The sequence below is a fragment of the Eumetopias jubatus genome, unplaced genomic scaffold (genome assembly GCF_037043125.1).
Source record: "Eumetopias jubatus isolate StellerSeaLion01/CBP00866 unplaced genomic scaffold, mEumJub1_p1.0 scaffold_2, whole genome shotgun sequence".
NCBI lineage: Eukaryota > Metazoa > Chordata > Mammalia > Carnivora > Otariidae > Eumetopias > Eumetopias jubatus.
Window position 1 is genome coordinate 65470577 of NW_028274808.1, and position 23518 is coordinate 65494094.

A 23518-nucleotide genomic window follows, 5' to 3' on the forward strand; every position below is an offset into this window, starting at 1 on the left:
CACAAACATTAACCAAATTACTAACAAATTGAATCAGTCAATGTTAGTAAAAGAACAACCATTGAAGGTATTTTCCATGGGAAGGAATTTAATGTGAGGAATTGGAGATCTATAGAATCTTTGGAAAGAAACGGAGTGGAGGTCAGGGAAAACTACCACCAGCACTCAAGAGTTCAAGAAACTGCATAACTCACAGGAAACCACTGTCTTTGATCTCACCGACTGAAGCACTGAAGGGAGCTTGATGCTTTCATATTAAGTGTAATTTTCCTAAGATGAATGCAAGAACAAAAATCACAGGAAATTCGAGCTAAGTTGTTGCCACTTTTATTCCCTTGAGTTCAAGTTATAGCTGAACATCACAGAAAAGACTGAATACAATTTACTTTATATTCTAATTATGTCTTCATTAATTAAAGAGATTGGGCTTAAATGCCATCCACATAAACATGATGGCTATGAAATGCCCAAGTCTAAGATACATCTAATGGCGGTTTCTACGGCCAATTTAGAAAATCAAGCTTCATCAGGAGACTGCAAGAAGGTTGTGCTGTAGGCTTCAGCAGTCATCAGAGAGAGCTGTCCCTTTAAGCTGGAAGCAAAGCACTCTCTAGAATGGGGCTAAATTTTTGGAGTTGAAGGGATTTGAATGGAGGTCCCTACTTAGCCTACTGCAAGATGCAGACAAACTACGCTAGCAGAAAAATAGAGGAAAGGTAAAACTTCCAAAAGCTACCAAAAAATCAGAGACTCTTATGTCCATAATTCTCCCCCACCCCTTTCAGTTAAGTAATTAATGAGTTTACTTATTCAGCAAATATTTACAGTGTCTACTATTTGCCAGCATGTGGTAGGTCATGGGTATAGCAGTGAGGAAGATAGAATAAAATCTTCTCAGTTGAGCTTATAGTCTAGAAAATCAGTTTATAAAATATCAGTTTGACATTTGCCCCTTGTCTTATCTCTCTAATCTGTTGACATCTAGGTGAAGTGAGGAAAGCTGAGGAAAACTGTAGCCATAGATTTAAAGGACATGACACGTTTTCATTCTTAGGGACATAAAGCATCATATTGAGGCAATTAGGAGTCACAGTTATAAACAGGAAATTCTTCCCAATAGAAGAGACATTTCTAAATATTGTTGCCATCTCTCTTTTTTTCATTTTTATAGCATTTACTTCATTTTATGGCCTTTTATGACTTTTTTTATGGCACTAAAACTACAGAAGCTTTTTCAGCACATTACAAATTTGAAAACAGCCCTCATAGATTACTGAATTTTCGGAGTTGGTTGTAACTTAGAATGTATTCGGTTTAACCCTTAAATCATCTCTTCTCAATAGAAATAAAAGCTATTACTACTATAAGTCAATTTGTCTCTGATGTCTTAACACTGTAAAAATCGGTAGTCAGTAAAGGCGTGGGTGGCCTCCTCATGTCTGGTTTATTCATGGGCACTATAGTTACATTACTTGAGAAATTGTTTTTCTCACACTATTTCTCGTTTTTTTTCTTCTTTTTTATCTTAGCTTTATAAGTGCCGGGGGCTCTAATATTATGAATCATTCGAACAGTATTAATGGGGCACTTTATGTTTAGAAGATGAAGCAGCACCAGGGAGACTGTGGGATCTTCTTCCCAGGAGAGATGACCACACTATTGGTGGAGTCAGTATGCCAAATGCATCAGACCTTAGAAAACCAGAGATGAGCCCAAGGGACGTGAATTTTGGGGGATATGACTATTCTGTTGCACTCATTTTAAATTCAGCTGCTGTCTTAGAACAAAGTGAAAATTTGGACATGAGTAGCATTTTACAAAGAGTTCCAATATTGGTTCAAACTGACTTGAATATCAAAGTGAGTTGGTTCATTTATGAACCATGTAGCAGGATGGGGGCTTGCGTAGTCCAAGTGTCAGGGTCCAGAGTTGTGCACACACAGAGTGTGCAGAAGCACAAAGGGGAGGCTGCTTCCCAGGTGTTAACACTCATAGTTCAACACACACACACACACACACACACACCCTTTTGTGCTCAAGGGTGGTAAGGAAGCATCAGAGTTTCCCACTCTCCAGGGCCATGGAGTTTGCCCAGTGTAGACTGATGAATCCCAATGATCTTCCCTTTGTAAGATATCAGAAAAAGCATATCTCAATAAAGACTGAACACACATTTATTACCAATTTAGTAGTAAAGGGCATCAGAACTTATTAAAATTGATTTAGAAACATTTTTTTTTTAATGTGATGTGTCCCGTTTCTGACCATGGTGGTGGTTGTCAAATTACAGCTAATATATATTAATTATAATAAAATTGTAGAATTGATGACAGAAATATCTAGAGAGGTAACGTTTTGGCAGGATAAAGGAAGACTTTTCCTGTTATTTTACATGATGCAGGAGAGGATTAAACAGATTACTTATATTTTTCCTTTAAATTTTATCTTGAAATCATGGTTACAGAAACAAAGCTTTATTTAAAAAAAGTAGAAATAACAAGTTTTCTTCTGTTTATTTTCATATCCAGATGCTGACAATTCAACTTAAAAATGGACTTCTATAAAATAATGAATAAATGATTAAGGAGAAATTATGGTTTCATATTCTTTTAAAATACTAATGATAATATTTACTCTTAAATAACTGAATGCTATGTGCTTACAAAGAGAAGAGATATAAAATTGAAAGAGTAAGAATAAAAGTGAAGGGAAACAAAAAATAGTAAAAATGAAAAATAAAAAGATAGAAATTTAAAAAATTTATGCAATTTTTAAAAAGCGATTGCTTTCAGTTCTTCCAATCATAGTTTGAACTTTCTTCCTATGTTTACCCAAGTGAAATTAAGTGGGAAATCCTTAGTGACCTGTAACACCTAGTATATATTTGGTGTTCACAACCTATCGTCTTTGCCTCTCCTCTCTAGCATGTGCACGTGTGCATACATATGTGTGCGCATGTGTGTTTGTGTGTCTGTTGGTAGAGGATGCTTCAATATCAACATCCATTTTTTTTGCCTGTGTTAAGCTCTGCCCATTCCTTAGGTCATGGCTCTTGCCTAACCACTAATAAAGACAACTGAGTATCAGTTATAGGCTTAGCTGCCTCCCAGTATCTAAGATCAGTTCTGAATTTAGACAAGAGGAGAATCTCTTGTTCAACCTTCTGAGACTCATAGTAAAATTACTCTGGTCACTAGTTATATGATGACTGTCAGATAATTGTAATAGTAAGTTTATTTCATTTTCTACATCTTGTGCCCAGCTCTGGCTTTCTCCCCTAATTGCCTATTGGTTAGTCTTGGTTTAGTAGCCTGCCAAGTATATTTGGAGATACGCTTCACACACCTTTGAAGCCAGCCTGGGCAACATTCTTGATTTAAACCACCTCTACCTGCTTTTCTTCCAGTCCTTCACTTCTCAAAATGGCAACTTACCCATCCAGTGGTTTAAGCTAAAGACTTTTGTGTAATTCTTGAAATCTTTCTTTTCCTTATAAGGCCCATAATCTAGGGACAGTCCCAGTTTACGTTTATGTCCCCAGCAAAAATAACAGGCTTCATTTTCAAGGTGTTCTGACTTGGGTAAAAACTTTTATGTTCACTCAATTCCAATTGAATGGAATGTTCCATATGACACACCAAAAGTCTATTGGCATTGCCTTCAAAATGTATCCAATACCCATTCACTTCTCCCCATTTCTAACACATCATCATAGTCCACGCATAATTCTCTCTTACTTGTATCATGGAAACAGACTTCGATCTGGTCTTCCTGCTTTTATAATTGCTCTGTTATAGTCTGTTCTCCACCCAGGAGCAAGCTTACATCACTCCTTTGCTACAACATTCCAGTAGCTTTCTATCTGAGAATAAATCTTACCATCTTGTCATGCCCTTGAAAGAAAAGGCCAGAAGTGATCTTGCCTCTGTTTGTCTTTCCATATTACGGGCTAACCCTCTTCTTATCCAGTTTTTTTCCCCCCAGCTATAGTAGACTTCTTTCTGTCTTGCAAACATACTGAACTCAACTCCCATTTTCACAGTTTTAATCCTCTCTGCCTAGAGCTCTCTTCCCTGGCTCTTTGCTGGAATACAGCCCTGCCTTCATTCATGTATTTCTCCACTCAATGGTCAACTCATCTGTTAGACTTCCCTGGCCACTATTTTTTAAGTAGCTGCCCTGATTCAGTTCAGGAAACAGAAATAACTGTAGTTATTTCAGGCAGAAAGGAATCTAATTAGGAGCTTACTAAATCATTAAAAGGAAAGAAAATCAAGTCTCACCACTGGACCCCTGGCTTTGGTCATGCTACCGCAGAGTTCAGGAAATGGCTGATGCCAACATTACTTTCATGCCTGCTGCCTCACACAAAGCAGATATTAGGTAGTGGACTCTGATGCCCAGCAGTGCACATGTTCACATCTGCTGAAGTCTGCAATCAGTTGTCACTAGTGCAGGAAAATGGCCTCTACCTCCCTGAATCTTCCATATCTTATGCAAAGGTGTCCCTAACTGCACTTAGTGAGCTAGCTAAAAGGGAGTCCGGGAAATGCGTTCTTTATTCTTCAAATCTAGTATAACTAGAGGACATAGAAGGGACAGAACTGGAGGCAGAGTACCAAGAGACTCTATTTAGCACTCTCTTTTTGCCTTGCTTTATTTTTCTCCAGAGCACTTATCACTACCTAAAATATTTATTTGCTTGCATGTTATTCTCTGTCTTTTCTAATAGAATCTATTAGAATTCTAATAGAATCTAAAGTACAAGATGGGGGCCAGAAAGATGTCTGTTGGCTCGGAGAACAGCACTTGAGAAATATGTGCTGAATGTATAAATGAATAAAAAAATCAATCAATACATATCTGCTTTGGATGGATAGTCATATTCAAAATGTTGTGAAAATAGTGTGTTCCATGTTGTATAGGAACTATTATCAGAGGATGATTCCATTGGATGGGAAAAGGGGAAGCCATTAAAAGTTAAATAAATTAAAAAAAAAGAAAATTTTAGGACGGCAAGATTTTGTGGGGAATGAAAACAATCAATTAATCATACTTTTGTAACTGTAACTGGAAATTATGTTTACTTCTTTTAGAGAAGAAAAAGGAACAGCTATCTGACACTTGGAAGTATTAGTAACTTTCCATTACTTTTTCTACCTCTCGTTGCTCTCCGGCGGGGTTTGATCTGGTTCATGGGACTGTGAAAACCCTGCCTATGCTGGCCTAGCCTTTTTTCTCTCACTCACAGGATCTGACCACTGTCAAGCCAAACGTTAGAAGCCAGCTGGGCCAAGCTCTGTCCCTGCAGGGAGGAGCCTACAACTGTGTAACTCTTGTGACCATGCCTGAGGAGTTAAGTTCAATTCATGTGCAAAGAAACAGAAAATTATTTTGACTTCAGGGATGAAACTATGTTCTTTAATAACAAAGCAGGTTTTTTTACACTTAGTTGTCTATTGTGTCTATTGTAGCAGTTTCCAAACTTACATACACATAGGAATCACTTAAGAACTTTCAAATATACGGAGGCCTGGGTCACCTCCAGAGATGCTGATGTAATTGTTTCATGGTGCAGGCTCAAGAATTGGGATGTTTAAGAGCTCCCAGGTGATTCTAATAATCAGCCAAGGTTGCATGCCATTGTTTTATGGAAAGGAGTGTTAATTAAGATCTTCAAAACCCAACAGAACAGATTGACATTGATATGAGTTTATTGCCTATCTTATGTTATGGGTTGAATTGTGTCCCCCACAAAGATATGTTGAAGTCCCAACTCCCGGTACCTATGAAGGTGACCTTATTTGGAACTAGAGTCTTTGTACGTGTAACCAAGTTAGGATGAGACCAACTAGGGTGGGTAATCCAGCATGACTGGTGTCTCTAAGAGAAGAGGCACAGAAAGAAGATTGCAATGTGAAGACGGAAGCAGATGCTGGAGTTATCCTGTCACAAGCCAAGGAATGCCTGGGGCTACGGAACACTGAAAGGGGCAGGGAAGGATCTTCTCTTAGTACCTTTGGAGGGAGGTTTCTGAGTGGACTTCTAGCTTCAGAACTGTGAGAAAATAGATTTCTGTTGTTTTAAGCTACCCAGTTTGTGGTACTTCGCTATGGCAGCCCTAAGAAACTAATACATGTTATTTGAAAGCGCTTTTTCAAAACACTTTCAAAGACTAGCACACACTTAGAGATCTTGTAATTCCAAATATAGCGTTGAGGCAGGCTGTTGGATGTTGCTAAGCTCTTCATTAACCAGAATCTTCTTGTCATCTAGAGTCTACTATAGTTATTCCTCTGAGACTGCACTTGCAGCATCCCCTGGGCTTTCACTAAAGAAGTTATCATACTGCATCCCTCAAAAGAAGAATGGACACTTAAAAAAGGACTCAATTAATAATCCATACTCAAATATTTACTAATTGCCTTTTCCCAAGTCCATCAAAACTATTAAATTCCTAATAATAGTGACCCCTATAAGTCTAGGTGGTTATTTTGTATTGATATATATATACTCAGATATCACTTTTTTTTTAAAGATTTTATTTATTTTATTTGACAGAGAGAGAGAAAGACAGCGAGAGAGGGAACATAAGCAGGGGGAGTGGGAGAGGGAGAAGCAGGCTCCCTGCTGAGCAGGGAGCCCTATGTGGGGCTCGATCCCAGGACCCTGGGATCATGACCTGAGCTGAAGACAGCTGCTTAACGACTGAGCCACCCAGGCGCCCCTCAGATGTCACTTCTATAAAATAAATCTGCCCCTCTTAGAATTTATGCTATCTAGGCACATGGTATATATATGTGCCCTCTTCCTACCTACCAGGTGATTGGACCAAAGCATCTATATGATCCAATGATAACTTGCTTAGATAAGCCTATGAAATATGTTGCATGACGAGACATAGCAAGATAATCTGAATGTATTAAATTACCTTGAGACAGTTTGAACTAAAGAAACAGGAACAGGAGAAAGACCATAAAAATCCCTGCATTTCTGAATCTGGCTTCCATGTTCTAGTTCTAGCCTATCTGTAACTTTTGATAGACTCTTTTAAGATAGTATAAGCCTCCATTTGAAACCAAAGGCCCAAATTAGAATACTGTATGTGTGGCAAGTTATTTACTTAAACGTAACCCACTACTCAAGTTCATGTATATGCAGGTCAGTGCCCTTGAGGATTTCAAAAAGGTAATTAACTAGGTATTGTATACCTTGGAGAATTTCTTCCTATTTCCAAAGTATATTGCAATAGTCTCATGCCCAAATCAAAAGTGGAAATGTTCGGCCATGGGTACAATTTCACCCACAGTGATATCTGATTGGTTTATTCTATATTTTAAATTGGATATTTGCACATAAAAAAATCTGGATTTCTGCCTTCTCTTAAAAAATTAGGCCTGAGGAAAATATGCTAACATTCCTGTGGGAAAACTGTTTCCTGGATTAGAATAGAAGCTACCTGTTTTGCATGGTGCTTGTATTTCCCAGTTTGCCATAGTGCATCTGAGTATCTGTTTCCCCTTGCAATTGGTTTAGCACTATTTGTCTTATAGTGCAGAGGCCTGTGTTTGGGTGTCTGTTAAGGATGTGGATATGAGGGTGCCTGGGTGGTTCAGTTGGTTAAGCGACTGCCTTCTGCTCAGGTCATGATCCTGGAGTCCTGGGATTGAGTCCCACATCAGGCTCCCTGCTCGGTGGGGAGTCTGCTTCTCCCTCTGACCCTCTTCCCTCTCGTGCTCTCTATCTCTCATTCTCTCTCTCTCAAGTAAATAAATAAAATCTTTAAAAAAAAAGGGTGTGGATATGAATGTTCCTGAAGCAAAAAGGAGACTTTTTTTTATTGTTGTTAGAGTTAAGAATATTTTTGTATACTTAATATGAAGACTGAGTATGCTTTATTTTTACTTTACTCTTACTTTTTAATTATATTAAAATGTAATTTGCAAAAGAATTAAGAAAGTTTGAGAAGGATTGGTATTGATACTTCTTTAAATGTCTGGTAGAATTCACCAGTGAAACTATCTGGTCCTGGACTTTTCTTCATTGGGAGATTTTTGTTTACTGATTCAATCTCCTTATTTGTTTTGGGTCTGTTCAGATTTTCTATTTTTTTCATGGTTCAGTCTTAGTAAGTGGTACATTTATAGAAACGTATCTCTTGTCTTCAGGCAATTGTCTAAAACAGTGTTTTCCAGGGGCTGGAACCAGTTCACAGGCCACAGCAGGATCCCTAGCTGGGACAGAGGTCTATTGGCCTATTACCCTATGCAATAGGTGATGGGAGGGAGGCTCCTCTTGGACCCCTTGGTGTGTGGTACTATATCCCATACCTTCCACAAAGGCACTTTTGTCCATGGATGGATGCCAAATATTTGTTATTGAGGGGAGACAAAAACATGGATGTCTCATACTGCCATGATGCTGAAATCACCTCCTGGAGCTGTATTGAAATCATCCATTCTTTTTTTTTTTTTTTAAGATTTTATTTATTTATTTGTCAGAGAGAGAGAGAGAAAGCACACAAGCAGGGGGAGGGGCAAGGGAGAGGGAGAAGCAGATTCCTTGCTGAGCAGTGAGCCCAATGTGGGACTCTATTCCAGGACCCTGAGATCAGGACCTGAACCGAAGGCAGATGCTCAACAGATTGGGACACCCAGGCACCTCTGAAATCATCCATTCTTTTTTTTTTTTTTTAAAGATTTTATTTATTTATTTGAGAGAGAGAGAGAATGAGAGAGAGCACGAGAGGGAAGAGGGTCAGAGGGAGAAGCAGACTCCCTGCTGAGCAGGGAGCCCGATGCGGGACTTGATCCCGGGACTCCAGGATCATGACCTGAGCCGAAGGCAGTCGCTTAACCAACTGAGCCACCCAGGCGCCCGAAATCATCCATTCTTTAAAGGTTACATAAAACTTGACTGTTAACTCACCTGGTCCTTGTGACAATTGCAATGGATACTTTATGATATTAGATGAATTCTAGTTTCCCAATTATTTTTTGTATTAATTCTTATCATTTATAGTTTATTAGGAAATTGACCATTTCCTCTAGATTTAAAAATTTGGGGCATAGCATTACATTCCTAAACTCATATTATTTTATTCTGTCTCAACTTTTGTGTAATAAGCTTATCACATTAATGAGATTTTAATATTTTATTTATTACCATTTATTTTCCTATTTAATTAAAGTCAGCTTGATAGATGTTCATAATCATTTACCTCTTTGATTTGGGTTCTTTTTTTTCTAAATTATTAGTAATACTTGTTTTTTTTTCTGTCTTGACCTCATTATCAAAGACATCACAGGTTGCACATTTTTACTAGGTATAGATTGTTCCTGTCTCTCAATAGTTGTATTTTCCTTTTCATCCCTCCTTATGTAATTCGTGAACTATCTTTTGACTTCTTTCCTGGTCTAAGGATTATCTTAACAACATATTTATAAAGTTCCTAATAGTTAAACTAGTAATTTTATAATTATTTATTTCTAAGCCATCAAGATCCTGAGCTAAGAATACGTCTATCTATCTATCTATCTATCTATCTATAGTTAAGGGTTCTTTGTTTTCAGGTACATAATAAAATTATGTACATATTGAATAAGCTTATTTATATGTCTGTTCAATCAAATCAATTTGTGGGATTATTCTGTTTGCTTCTATCAGGTTTTTTACATTAAATCAAAACAAGTCTCCTTTTTTATGTTTTCATAAGTCTCTTCTTGTATTCTTAATCATTTTTTTTAAAAGATTTTATTTATTTGAGAGAGAGAGAATGAGAGATAGAGAGCACAAGAGGGAAGAGGGTCAGAGGGAGAAGCAGACTCCCCGCTGAGCAGGGAGCCCGATGTGGGACTTGATCCCAGGACTCCAGGATCATGACCTGAGCTGGAGGCAGTCGCTTAACCAACTGAGCCACCCAGGCACCCTGTATTCTTTATCATTTTGCCTTATGTACTTAGTGGGCAAGTTTTAGCGTGTGTAAGTTTATGACTATTGTGATTCCATACATTGTGTCTTTTGTGGCTAATTCTCCTGTTTTGTTTTTTCTTTCAGGACTTTTCTTTTATAGCTTAAATTGTACTCAACCTCAGATTGACACCCCCTAGTTCCTTTTTGCTGTGTGCATTTGCCTGATTCTTTTGGCCTTTATTTTCAAACTCTAACACTTTGTCTTTAGAATTTCCTGAACACAGCATGTTGCTGGGATTTATTTTTAGTCATCCCTTTCAACAGCATATTTCTGTTCAGTCTCATGTTTACTATGATGGTGAATACACTTGTTTTTCTTCCAACTTACTTGGGCTTAGTTTTAATTTTATATTTTGTTTTTCTTTTTCCCTTTCTTGTTTTCCAAATGTGAGCAAGTTTCTATTTATTTCATTTTCTTTCCTTGTTAATTTGGAAACTTAATTGTATGGTTCCATTCTGTAAATGCTTATAGTTCCTTTTCCTATTATCAAAATCAAAAATATATGTTAAATACTATTATTTGGCAACAAGATAATGTGATTTTCATCCATGAAGATGCACCACTAATCCCTTACTTATCCTGTCTTTTGGTTTTAGATTATTAGAATTCCCTTTAGAGAAAGTCTTTCCTGTTTTAGAAGGAGCTATTTGTACTTATTTTCACATTCCCCAAATATCTTTATCCACTTATACTTTATTTCGTAAATATTACCACCTGAAATATTGTTTGTCCTAAATATATTTCTTTTGTCCTAATGAGTAAATGCATCTCAGGTGAATACATATGTCTTGATCTTAATCTTTTTTCAGAAATTCGTAGATGTGGGGTAGCTGCCTGGCTCAGTCAGTAGAACATGCAACTCTTATTCTCAGGGTAGGTAGTGAGTTTGAAACCCATGTTGCTTGTGGAGCCTATTTTAAAAAAAGAGAGAAATTGGTAGATGCTATTTTACTACCTTCTAGTGTCCAGTGCTAGAGATGAGAAAATAATATTTTTTATTTATAGGTAATTTCATTTTTTGGTCTGCAACTTTGCATTCCTTCTAAATCTTAATGCTCAGGCATTTAACCATTTATGCAGAAGTATGCATTTTTTTCCTACCAGTTCTGACTGGAATTGAGTGAGAACTGCAATCTGTTTTCTTTCTTCGTTTCAAGGGAAAAAAATATTTAGTTACTTTTTTCTCCTCCATCGATTCCTTTTTATTTTCCTGGAACTTTTATTATTTATATGTTTTGCTTTCTGGATTTTACATCCTAATCATTTACCTTTCCCATCATGATTTTTAGGTCTTTATATTTTTGCACAATGCTTTGAAGGAAGACTTGAATTTAGTCTTCTGAATTATTTATTCAGATCTCAGGAGTGACCAGAATTTTCAAATTGTCTACTAAATTGTTTGGAAAACTGTGTTTTGTTTTATTTTATTTTATTTTATTAAAATTTTATTTATTTTTGACAGAGAGAGATAGCACAAGCAGGGGGAGCGGCAGGCGGAGGGAGAGGGAGAAACAGACTCCCTGCTGAGCAGAGAGCCCAATGTGGGGCTCGATGTGGGGCTCGATGTGGGGCTCGATGTGGGGCTCGATGTGGGGCTCAATGTGGGGCTCGATGTGGGGCTCGATGTGGGGCTCGATCCCAGGACCCTGGGATCATGACCTGGGCCAAAGGCAGATGCTTAACAACTGAGCCACCCAGGTGCCCCTGTGCTGTAGTTTAAATTTCCAAAATGTCTCTTTTGGGCTAAATCTCCATAAGTGCTCTTACTATTTTCATTCAAATTATCTCTTTCTAGCAGCTCTAGTTTCCTGGCCTGATTCTATTTCTTTTGTTTGATAATGCTCTCTGTGGCTTCTGGGCCCCTTAAACAGACTATTGTATTTTTTCTGTTGGCTCATTGGGGTCAAATCTGGCTGATGGAGAACCCTGAGTGACAGCAGTTATAATGACATAGTATCTCTCCCTTGGCCTGACAATGTAGAAGGTTTGCATCTTGAGGAAGCCTGCTTCCATCCTTGTACCCCTCAGGGGTAGGGAGGGCTCAGTTGGTTTATTTGGCTCCTTTGCTTTTTGGTATCAAAAATATCTGGGGCACCTGGGTGGCTCAGTCGGTTAATCGTCTGCCTTCGGCTCAGATCATGATCCCAGGGTCCTGGGATGGAGCCCTGCATTGGGCCCTCTGCTCAGTGGGGAGTCTGCTTCTCCCTCTCCCTCTGCTCTTCCCTCCATTTGTGCTGCTCTCTCTCATGCTATCCCTCTCAAATAAGTAAATAAATTCTTAAAAAAAATATATCGGTCATACTGATGCTCCAAGGGATCCACTGGATTTCTATAGGCAAACCTTTTCTCAGGATCTGTCACTTCCTGCTTTCTATTTCTTACCCAGGACCCAGTGAAAAAGCTCTGTCCGCTTGTCTCTGTCACCCTTCCTACAAAATCCAAACCTGCACTCACACATGGCTTCCTGTAGTCACTAGCATCTAGTCCAGAGGAAGCAAGCCGGTTACAGCCGAGATGGAGAGAAAAGAGCCCGATTCATGTCACTGTGCTCAGAAGTCTTCTCCCCACACTCAGCCATATCTGAAGCAATATAGCGAGCATGTGTCATCAGCTAACTATACTATTTACTTGTTTTATTTATTTATTTATTTATTTATTTATTTATTTATTTATTTATTTATTTATTTTTGAAACACAGGAATAGGTAGAGGGAAAGGTGTTCCTCTTTTTCAGCTCAGAAGGAATAAAAATACTAATCCTCATATAGCAATTAATATATTTCAGACATTATTCTAAGAGCTTTGCCCATCTTTGATGTATCCTCAATAAAAACCCTGCAAAGCAGGCTCTATCACTCTCCTCAGGTTACCAATGAGGAAATAGAGGTTAAGTTTCAAGCCCAAGGTCACATATGTGAGTGGGAGATGGGAGACAGAGCAGGATTCAAATGCTGGAAATCTGACTTCAGAACCCACACTCTTAGCCATTATTCTATTGTACTGCTGCCAATGAGGGTATCCTGTCAAAAGGAAAGGGAACAATTGACTTAAGCATCTTTTGTAGAGTGATAGGTCTTCTTTGCTAAACTGAATTGTGATTGAAGAAAGAAGAATCAAGTAAGTAAGAAGAATCAAGAAGAATCATTTACTTACTTACAAGAATCAAGTAAGTAAGATTTCATATTCCATGTAAAGCGTGATGGCAGAACCAGCCCTTGGCAACATTAGGAAACTTTAAGATTTGTTTATATTCAGCATTTTCCCAATTTCCTGAAATCGCACTTCTTCATTCTGGGATGTGGATGACAGGAATGCACCCATTTTGGACCTCTAGGCCAGCAGTTAGTACACTATGGTCTACTGGCCAATTCTTTCCACTGTCTCTCTTTTTGTAAATCAAATTTTATAAGAACACAACCATACCCATTCACTTACTGTGTCTGGCTGCTTCCACACTACAAGGTCAGAAATGAGTAGTTGCAATAGAGACCAAACAGCCTGCAAAGTCTAAAATATTTACTATCTGATATTTACAGAGAAAGTTTCCTGAAACTTGCTCTAGGTTAATATATTCTTTTTAAAAATTATTCTGGGGATTTTATCTTCCTAGCATTGCAATTCACTTAATACGAGTCTTATTTCACTGGACTTTTGTTCTCTGCCTTCCAGTGACAGAGCTAGCTATCTAAAACCTAGGATATGAATATTGATGCTGGTTTTTATTGGTTCCTCTTGAAATTCTTTTATGAATTCACTCGTGGAAGATTGTGTATTTCTAGAAATGTATCCTTTTCTTCTATGTTGTTCAGTTTCTTGGTTTAAAATTATTTATAGTAGTGTCTTATGATCCATTGTATTTTTGTGTTATCAGTTGTAACTTCTCTTTCATTTCTGATTTTATTTATATGAGCCTTCTCTTTTTTTCTTCTTGAGCCTTTAGGTTTGTCAAGTTTGTTTATCCTTTCAAAGAACCAGCTTTTAGCTTCATTAATCTTTTCTATTGTTTTAGTCTCTATTTTATTTATTTCCTCTCTGATTTTAATTATTTCCTTCCTTCTATTAACTTTGGGAGTCATTTGTTCTTTCTTTTCTAGATTCTTTTGGTATAAAGTAATATTATTTATTTGAGATCTTTCTTGTTTCTTGAAGTAGGCCTGTATTGGTATAAACCTCCCAATTAGAACTACTTTTGCTGCATCCCAAAGATTTTGGATTACTGTATTTCCATTTTCATTTGTCCCAAGGTATTTTTTTATTTCCCTTTTGATTTTTTTGTTGGCCCCCAAATTTTCCAGTCTCATGTTGTTTAATCTCCACATATTTGTGATTTTTTTCAATTTTCTTTGGAACTGATTTCTAGTTTCATTTTACTGTGATCAGAAAAGATGTTTGATATGCTTTCAATATTCTTTAAATTGATTGTCTTGTTTTGAGGCCTAACATGTGGTCTATCCTGGAGAATGTTTCATGTACACCTGAGGAGAATGCGTATTTTGCCGCTTTTGGATGGAATATTCTATATGTATCTGTTAAGTTCATCTGGTCTAATGTGTCATTGAAGACTGACGTTTCCTTATTGATTTTCTGTCTGGATGATCTGTCCATTGATGTAAGTGGCGTATTAACATTCTGCACTATTATTGTATTGCTGTCAGTTTCTCTCTTTCTATTTGTGAATATTTGCTTTATGTGTTTAGGTGCTCCCATGTTGGGTGCATAAATGTTTATAAATTTTATATTATCTCATTGGATTGACCCCTTTATCATTATGTAATGCCCTTCTTTGTCTTTTATTATAGTCTTTGTTTTAAAATCCTATTTTATCTGGTATAATACAGCTGTATCAGCTTTCTTTTCATTTCCATTTGCATTGAGTATCTTTTTCTATCCCTTCACTTTCAGTCTGTTCATGTCCTTATATCTGAAATGAGTTTCTTGTAGGCAATATATAGATTAATCTCGTGTTTTTATCTATTCAGTCACTCTATGTCTTCTGATTGGAGAATTCAGTCCATTTATATTTAAAGTAATTATTGATAGGTATGTACTTATTGCCATTTTGTTCATTGTTTTCTGGCCATTTTTGCAATTCCTCTCTACTTTCTCTTCTCTTGCTCTATTCCCTTGTGATTTGATGATTTTCTTTAGTGTTGTGTTTATATTCCATTCTCATTATCTTTTGTGTATCTACTATAGGTTTTTGCTTTGTGGTTACCATGAGGTTCATATATAATAGCCTCTCTATATAACAATCTATTTTAAGTTGATAGCAATTTAAAATTGAATGCATTCTATAATCTCTAAATTTTTACTGTTCCCCCACCACATTTTATGTTTCTGATGTTGTATTTTGCATCTTTTATTTTGCATATCCCTTCATTAGTTACTGTAGTTATAACTAATTTCCTACTTTTGTCTTTGAAACTTCACACTAGATTTATAAGTAATTAATCCACTACCTTTACTACAACTACCTCTACCAGTCTTGAAGGAGTAGGCTTGTGTAGGTGATGAAACTTATTGTTCAACCTTGACTTAGCTCTTGGTTGCCTTTGTGATTGTCTAAGTAAACTGATTTATTCTTGACAACCCAATTGTTGAGGGAGTACTAAGACCTGTCAGTGTTTCTAAGGGAGTGATCTTAGTACCTAATTTCAACCTGATTGGAAGCCAGATACTCAAGCAGCAGTTTTTACATACATAAATACGTACAGTCTTGTGGGACTACAGTTGTGGACCATACTGACCTCTGGACCGAGGAGATCTGGAGGCATCCCCTGGCCAACATTTGCAAGAACTGGAGCTTCAGACAAGTGTATAAGCTCCTGAGATGTATCACTGAGCTGTGGTATGCATGCCCAAGGCATGCCCAGGGCCAAAGGAAGTTGCAAAGATGGTATATCCCTGCCTATGTTCCCTGAAGGCACCTCTGTAGCCTCTAGATGTGCAGCAAACTTGAATCCTGTCCCTCAGGTTGAAGTTTTAAGACATGGTAATGGGCCCTTTTCACAGGCAGACTGAGGGTGAGTTTCACTCTGCTGTCTGTGCAGTACCCTGGGTGTGGTAACCTGCTCTGAACAGTCTTTCTATTGTTGTAGTCCCATGGCACCCAGGAACCCAAACCTCCTTGGCCACCAGAGCCAGGGAATCAAGAAGCATCCTCTGTGTGGACTGCACTCACCTGCCAGCTTTAGCAAGACTCGGGGAGAGTGTTGAAGGGGGGTCATGTCCCCAACTTTAGAATAACACTTGGTGCAGGATAAGCCAGTGGCCTCAGCAAGGTAGGGAAAGATTTAGCTGGGTACAGGGCATGCTTTGTGGCTTTACTGATGCTGAAAAGTGCTGGTGGTTGAGCATGTCTGTGGCTTAAGCAATGCTGGGGAAAGAGTACTGAGAATATGGCATGCCCAAGGCTTTAGCAATGTAAGAGAGGAAGATTGAGGATGGGGAACATCTGAAGTATTAGCAAGACTGTGCCCACACACACTCACCTGTGCTAGCAAGGTATATGGAGTGCAAAAATTACACTTACCAGTGTCTCTGTCCCCAAAGAAAGCCCCAACTGGTCCCTGCACCTCTGGCAGAAGCTCTAAAATTAACAAATGTGTACCTGCCTCCTTAGTGCAGTAGGCAGCGTGTCAGTCTCATAAAATTAGCAAATGTGTATCCTTCACATATCATTCAGTCACCAGGGGTGGGGTTTTGGTGAGACCAGATCTTTGCCTCTCCCATCCATCTTGATGTAGTCCTTTTATCCCTTGTTGAGGAGGGGGCTGATGAACTAGTTTTCTGGGTTTTTTGTTTGTTTGTTTGTTTTTTCCGTAGGAATAATTCCATATGTAGCTGTAGATTTGGTATGTCTGTAAGAGATTATGAGTTTAGGGTCTTCCTATTCAACCATCTTGGACTGCCCCCTCATTTTATAATTTCAGAGTCTGCAGCGAATTAAAAAAGATCTTTCTAGTGCCCTTCTAATTACATTACTTATTCCACTTCTGATCTTATTTACCAAACACGTATTTTGTTTGCCTTGTCTAATATTTCATTCTCTGGCTGCTAGACCCTTAAATGAGTTATTATTTTTTTCTATTAGCTCATTGATTTAAGTCTGGTTGTGGGAGGACTATTACTGGCAGCAGTCACACAAGTAATGGAAAATGGCATGGCCTTTGCCTCTATGACCAGCTGTATAAAAACTACTGCCCTGCTGTTCTGTTGATTCCAGAAGAATGAGTTCATGGAATAGTTTTATTTATAATGAAAAAAAAATACGGACTGGAGGATAAATATTACCTGGCAGAAAGGAGAAGAAAAAGCTCTTGTAGTAATGACAGATTGCCTGTAACTGTAAATATTTATATAAAAAATTTTTGAGGTTTACAAAGCACTTCCAATGCTCATTTAATCTTTTCTACATTTTTGCTAATGTATTTGTATTTGTATTCCCACTTCACAAGTGAGATAACGGGCTCAAATTAAACAACTCATAAGTGAAAGAGGTAGAACAAATCTGTTTTTAGGTTCTAAATATCATGCTCTACCAGCATCTGTATTGTTTTTATTGGAAAAGAAGTAGAGAAGCATGATGGAGAGGAATGAAGAGACTCTGTAGGGACAGGTCCAGGACAGGGAAAAACAATTTTCCTCCCTGCAGAAAAAGGCAATTTTCTTCACTGTAAGAAAAAGAAAATTAATATAATTCTTCAGTTTGTCCTTCATCTATCTGTTCATTTCTTTAACAAATACTTATTGAGAACTTATTATGTGTCAGATGTTGGCACTGGAGACACAGCAGTGAACAAAATATCTCTGTTCTCATGAAATGTATATTTGGGGGAGATGGGCAATGAAAAAGATAAACAAAATATACAGCCTATTAATCAGTGATAAGAACCAAGGAGAAAAAAAGCAGAGTAAGGGGATATAAAGTGACAGGGTATTCATTTAAGGTTTTAGAAAGAGTTGAAGAACCTGGTGGCTCAGTCAGTTAAGCATCCAACTCATGATTTCAGCTCAGGTTGTGATCTCAGGGTTGTGAGATTGAGCCCCATGTCAGGCTCCATGTCGGGCATGGAGCTTACTTGAGAGTCTCTCTCTGCCCACCTCCACCAATTAAAAAAAAATAAAAAAGAGTTTTAGAAAGAGTGGTCAAGAAAGACCTCAATGAGAAGGCAACTGAGAAATTATCTAATATACTGGAAATGTTATTTTGATCAACTTGTCTAATATTATACTTCATTTTTCCATTTTCTCTTGGGAGGTATCTAGTACCCATTGTAAGTATTACTAAAAATAAATCAATTAATTCATTATTGAGTGTTTATGGTAATTATGTCTACTAGTTAATTAATGACTTTCTTTTTTTAAGATTTTATTTATTTACTTGAGAGAGAGAGTGAGTGGAAGGGAGAGGAAGAGAGAATCTGAAGCAGACTCCACACTGAGCTCAGAGCTGGACATGGGGCTCCATCCCTTGACTGTGAGAACCTGACCTTAGCCAATACCAAGAGTCTGACATTTAATCAACTGAGCCACCAAAGGCGCCCCAATCCATGACTTTCTAATACATTATTTTAAGAAGTGACAAACTTGGTTAAGATTGAGACTCTGCATCATATTAATTCAGCAATGTTCCAGACAAACTTTTTTATGACTTTCTGTGTAAGGAGCTTGTATGTGAAAAACTGTAGCTTCCAGTGTTGTTAGAATATTAACTTGGATAAAATGAATCACCATATTGTTTTGTACAGTGGTCTTTGTAATGCCAGGAATACAGAAGTAATAGAAATATGAAAGTTAAGTTTATCACCTTCTCCTATACTAGGAGACAGTTAACACCCCATTTTCCTTCCTGCAATCAGTGGACACCCATATTTACATTCTGGAACATTCAGATAGTTTATAGCTAAAATATATCTGCTGTCCTCTTTGGGGGCTTTTGAAGCAATTTACAAAAAGAGGTAGCTGTTCTTGATATTTGATGGGGTTCACTGAATAAATAACAGTCCCTTTTTCCTATCACTTGAATTTGGAAGCAAATGAAATAGGGGTCAAAAATCCTGGCTTCATTACTGAGAAGTTGTGTGAACAATATAGCCCAGATTTACAGACAAGTATTTTTGCTACTGTTGCTCCAAAGCATTAAATTTATCCCTCAAACTATAGGACTGCCTGCCCTCCCGAGCCTACCACATGGCTGAGAGAAATAACAAATTAACCTCTCTGAAGACAATTAGGCCCCTTAAAGAAGGGCCAGATTCAGGGCCACCAATTGGAATACAATATAAATGGTATTTCCATGGAGTTGTGAAAACAGAACTCCTGTCTTGAGTAAAAACATTTTCTTTATTTCCTTTGGGAAAGTGTGAGATTTCAGGGGAAGAGTGAGTACCAGAACAGAGAGGCTGGAGTGTTACTGTAATGGAGTTCCTTTGATATGGAAACATCAGTACAGGGAAGATTAGAGTTCCTCCCTAAAGGTTTCATGTATTCTAGCAACATTTTCTCACATTACCCTTAGTGAGGGGATAGAAAAAGACTTATTATTTACTCCTGAAATTAATTTGATCTTAGTTTTAACATCATTCAGTCAATTCAGGAAGAAAGAAGATGTGCAAAGATACTTGTAAAAAAAAGGATATGTTAATATTACCCAGCAAATATTGAGTGTCAAAAAATATGCCCAGCACTGTAGTATACTAGCTCCCAAGGATACTATAGAATCAGTCATAACCTTTATTTTCAAAAAAGTTGTAATCCGGTAGTTTAGACAATAATAAATATAAAATAATAGTAAGTAATACAACACAGGGTATTAGCTGTTATTGAGTATGACAAACTAAATGCACCATAGGGATTGAGGGCAGCAGGACATATTGTAGAAAGCCATAGCCTGAGAAGCAAGAGCAGGATTCCTGTTTTAATAAAATCTGAGAAATTCTCAGCAAGTCTTACTTAATCTCTTTAGGTTTCAACTTCCTATTCTTTAAGATGAAGGGTTTGACTAGAACAGTCTATATTAAAAATTCATTTTTTCCAATATAATAGTACCAAAATAACGTCTGAAAATTTCAAGTTTCAACCAATTAAGTCCCACATCTTTTGTTTTCCATATCAGATACTATAAAAGAAAAAATGAAAAGAAAATGTAAATTAGTAGAAAGGTAATAAAGAAATACACAAATAAAGATGACTAATCAAAGAAACTAAGGAGGAAATCCAATCATAAATATTTCAAAGGCCCAAATAACATTTGTTAAAAGAATGGTGATGAAGAGTTGTGTATTTTGGGTTTCTGCACTTCAGCTTATGAAGGGAAATGCATCAGCTACTCTGCAGAACAGTGTGCAGGACCCTTTCCTAGAGTGTAACTTCGTATAATCTGGGCTGGGAAGTAGAATCTGATACACAGATTTTTTTTTTGGCCTGAGCCTGGAATGCTAATGCTTCAACAGATCGAAGTGTTGTCCTTATTGTGTGCACCTTAGTAAGAAGTGATAGAAATACAGAAAGACTTTTTCTTCTCATGTCCTCCATTTTCTCTGGCACTGCTTTATATCTTATGGAATGAGGAAATAAAAATTTGGGTTTTTTCTACTGCTAAAGAAAAATAGGCAGTTTCTTGAAAAAAAAGACGATTCTGTTTAGGTGATCTTGAAAATCACTGACAAAGGGCTGCTGTACCTGAACTTGCTAATACAGGCAGGAGGGACCCTACCATACTCTGACTGATTTGGGGAGAAATGAACCCCTTACTGGTTTTGCACCCCACCTTGCCAGCATCTCTGAGACCAGCCTCAAAATGGAGAAAGTATGTGAAATGTGAGCATTTGAGGGAACCAGGGGAAAAACAGGCAGAAGTCCTCTCTCTAAACAAACCCAAAGTCTTCTTTGTGTTTTTGTTGTAAATCTACTCCAAAATATTTTGCAATAATTTTGCAATATTTTGGACTTCTTGTGGAACTCCTGTCTGAAATCAAGAAGGCTAATATTTCTAATTTGATTTTGTGTGATAGTAAGAAATAATCAACCAACCAAATGTGATTCAGATTTTCTCAGCAAATGAAGAGAGTCAGTTTCTCAAAATTCCTTTATGCTTTCAGAGACTATCAGTGGGACAGTTTGCTGTCAATGGATTTCATCTTACATGAAAGAAAAACTTCAGTTTCAATTTTCTGTTGGTGTATTTCTTACGTTGGAGATCACAGATGGTATCTTTTGTTTAGAGAAACATTTTAATGATCCTTTTGTTATGAAGGACAAGGAAGTCAGGAAAGCTAACTTTGCTTAATAAAGTAACAGACATTTTGAGTTTTGAGTTTTGAGTTGTTGCTGGACAATGTGAAGAAGATATGATGGGATTAAAGTTGTGGAAGATAAAAACACAAAAAATAAAAAATAAGCAAACAAACAGCTTTAGAATAAGGGCAGTTGGTGGGAAGTTTTCTATGGTGGTGATGGTTCAATGCTATTAAGGCACGGATATCTTGTGATAAATTAAAAATTGTTTTCTTTTATGTACTTTTATGTACTCTGCTAGTGTTGCTTCATTCTGCCAAAACCCTGAGTAAAAACTGGTTACACCAAAAAGAATTCCAACGGGGGTTCGAAAGAAGGAACAGAGATAAGATACATCACAGAGCAATGGGACAGGAAGAAAAGAAAGAAACTATAAAAGTTAAGATGGCAGGGATCAAACCATACAGTAATAACTAGATTTAATTTTGGACATAAACATGACAAAGAGAATTACAGCACCTGATTCCAAGAACTTCAGAAATAATTTGGACAGTGATACACTGCCCAGAGTACTTGGGATAAAGGAGAATTGAACTATTCTTTTTTTTTTAATTCCCAAGCCAAAGCCCAGTTTTATTTACACTCATCCCGGAGCACATGGTTTGGGGCTACTGGACACGTCTCTGGGGAAATGAGGCTGAACGCCAGAGGGCAGTGATGGGGTGTAGAAGAAATAGACAACAAGGATGGATGGGTCCCCCCTCTTCGAGTGTCCTCCATAGGCTCCCACGTATCCCTGGGCAGAGGCGGAGGTGCAGTCTCATTCAGGATTTGGACTTGGACACAGAAAGTCTGATGAGTCCAGCCAGACCCGCCACGCCCAGGGCCATGCCTCCAACAATGGCCATGCCCACTAGTCCATCTTTATTCATTGTCAATGAGCCGTTCCAGTTCCTTGGCCTGGTTGTTCTGGGGCTCTGTCTGCAACAGGCCCCGCACATACTTTAATGCCTTCTCATATTCCTTGAGCCGGTAGTTCCCCACAGCCAGGTAGAAGACATAATCCCGCTATTCCTCTTTGCTCCCTTTGGGCAGCAGCTCCTCCAGCAGGGCGATGCTTTTCCGGATGTCATCGTTGTACTTGCTTCGCACTACGCACCAGGCATACTCAAACTGTGTGCTCTTGGACACGGAGCCTGCTGCCTTCTCAGACTGAAATTTCTTTTCAAACTTCAGCAGGTCTTCCTCGTTCAGTATGGCCTCCATGGCCGCCGCCCCACACCTAGGTCGCTACTGCGCCACGGTCTCCATGGCCTATGGGCAGGGCTGGAGAGAATTGAACTATTCTGAAAAGGGAAGAATCCCAGGAAGTTGGAGGGCTTGGAGCCACTTGGGTAACACTTTCCCTTTAGTGTCTATGGTATACAGAATCTCTCAGGCTCCAGTGCCCAGATCTCGCTTTTGATATAGAGTTATTTGTTAAGCATAGATAAGCAAACACAATGCAAATTATTGTCAGGGGAATATACATAAGTAAATGCAATATATTCAAAATGACATCTTTACTTTGGGTAATGATTTTGCTCTTCTTGGAGTTACATAAATTTTATCCAACATCCAGTGAGTCACCAAACATTATTGCTAATAGTTCAGAAATTGGGATTTGAATTTTATAGATTGAAATAATTTTGTTTGTTCTTCCTGTATGTGTGCAGGTGAGTGTATATGCATATATACCAGTGTGGGTGCATGCACTTTAGCAAAGAAGAAGTTAAATTAGCCCACTGAACTAGAAAACTCAGGTTCTTCTCTCTCCCACCTAATGTATGGAGTGTCAACCTGAAGCCAGGGGTTTTTAATATGGCTAGATGAACCCTTGTGTTGCTTATACATTATTCATGGTAAATTCTGGAATTTCAGTGCTTGGCACTGCTGTCAGAAGAAAATGAAATACATAGATCAAAATGGGCATTAACTATTTTTTTACATTGTTATAGTTGTTCCTTTTTCAATTTTTTAAAATTGTATTACTGAGCTATGTCTCTAATATGAGATTTCCTCAAAAATAATATTCTTTGGGGACACTATTCCCTTTATGGACATATTTGATACCGACGTTCACAGACTGTGGTTTATACTTCCTACTGCTCAGCCATCTCAAATGGCTTTGTTTTCAGAAATGCCATGTAAATGGGGTATATAAACAATACAAAATCTGTCAAGTTGGGTTTCTTTTAATGTATTCTTGCCTACTACATTTAAACTGTATCAGTATTGTAATATGCTTACATATAATACTTTAATTTTA

At 37.8% G+C, this 23518-nt stretch overlaps 1 pseudogene; it reads right to left on the reverse strand.

Annotated features, from left to right (window-relative positions):
* Positions 1 to 21957: 21957 nt before the first annotated feature.
* On the reverse strand, positions 21958 to 22476 carry LOC114210172 (mitochondrial fission 1 protein pseudogene; annotated as a pseudogene).
* Positions 22477 to 23518: the final 1042 nt, after the last annotated feature.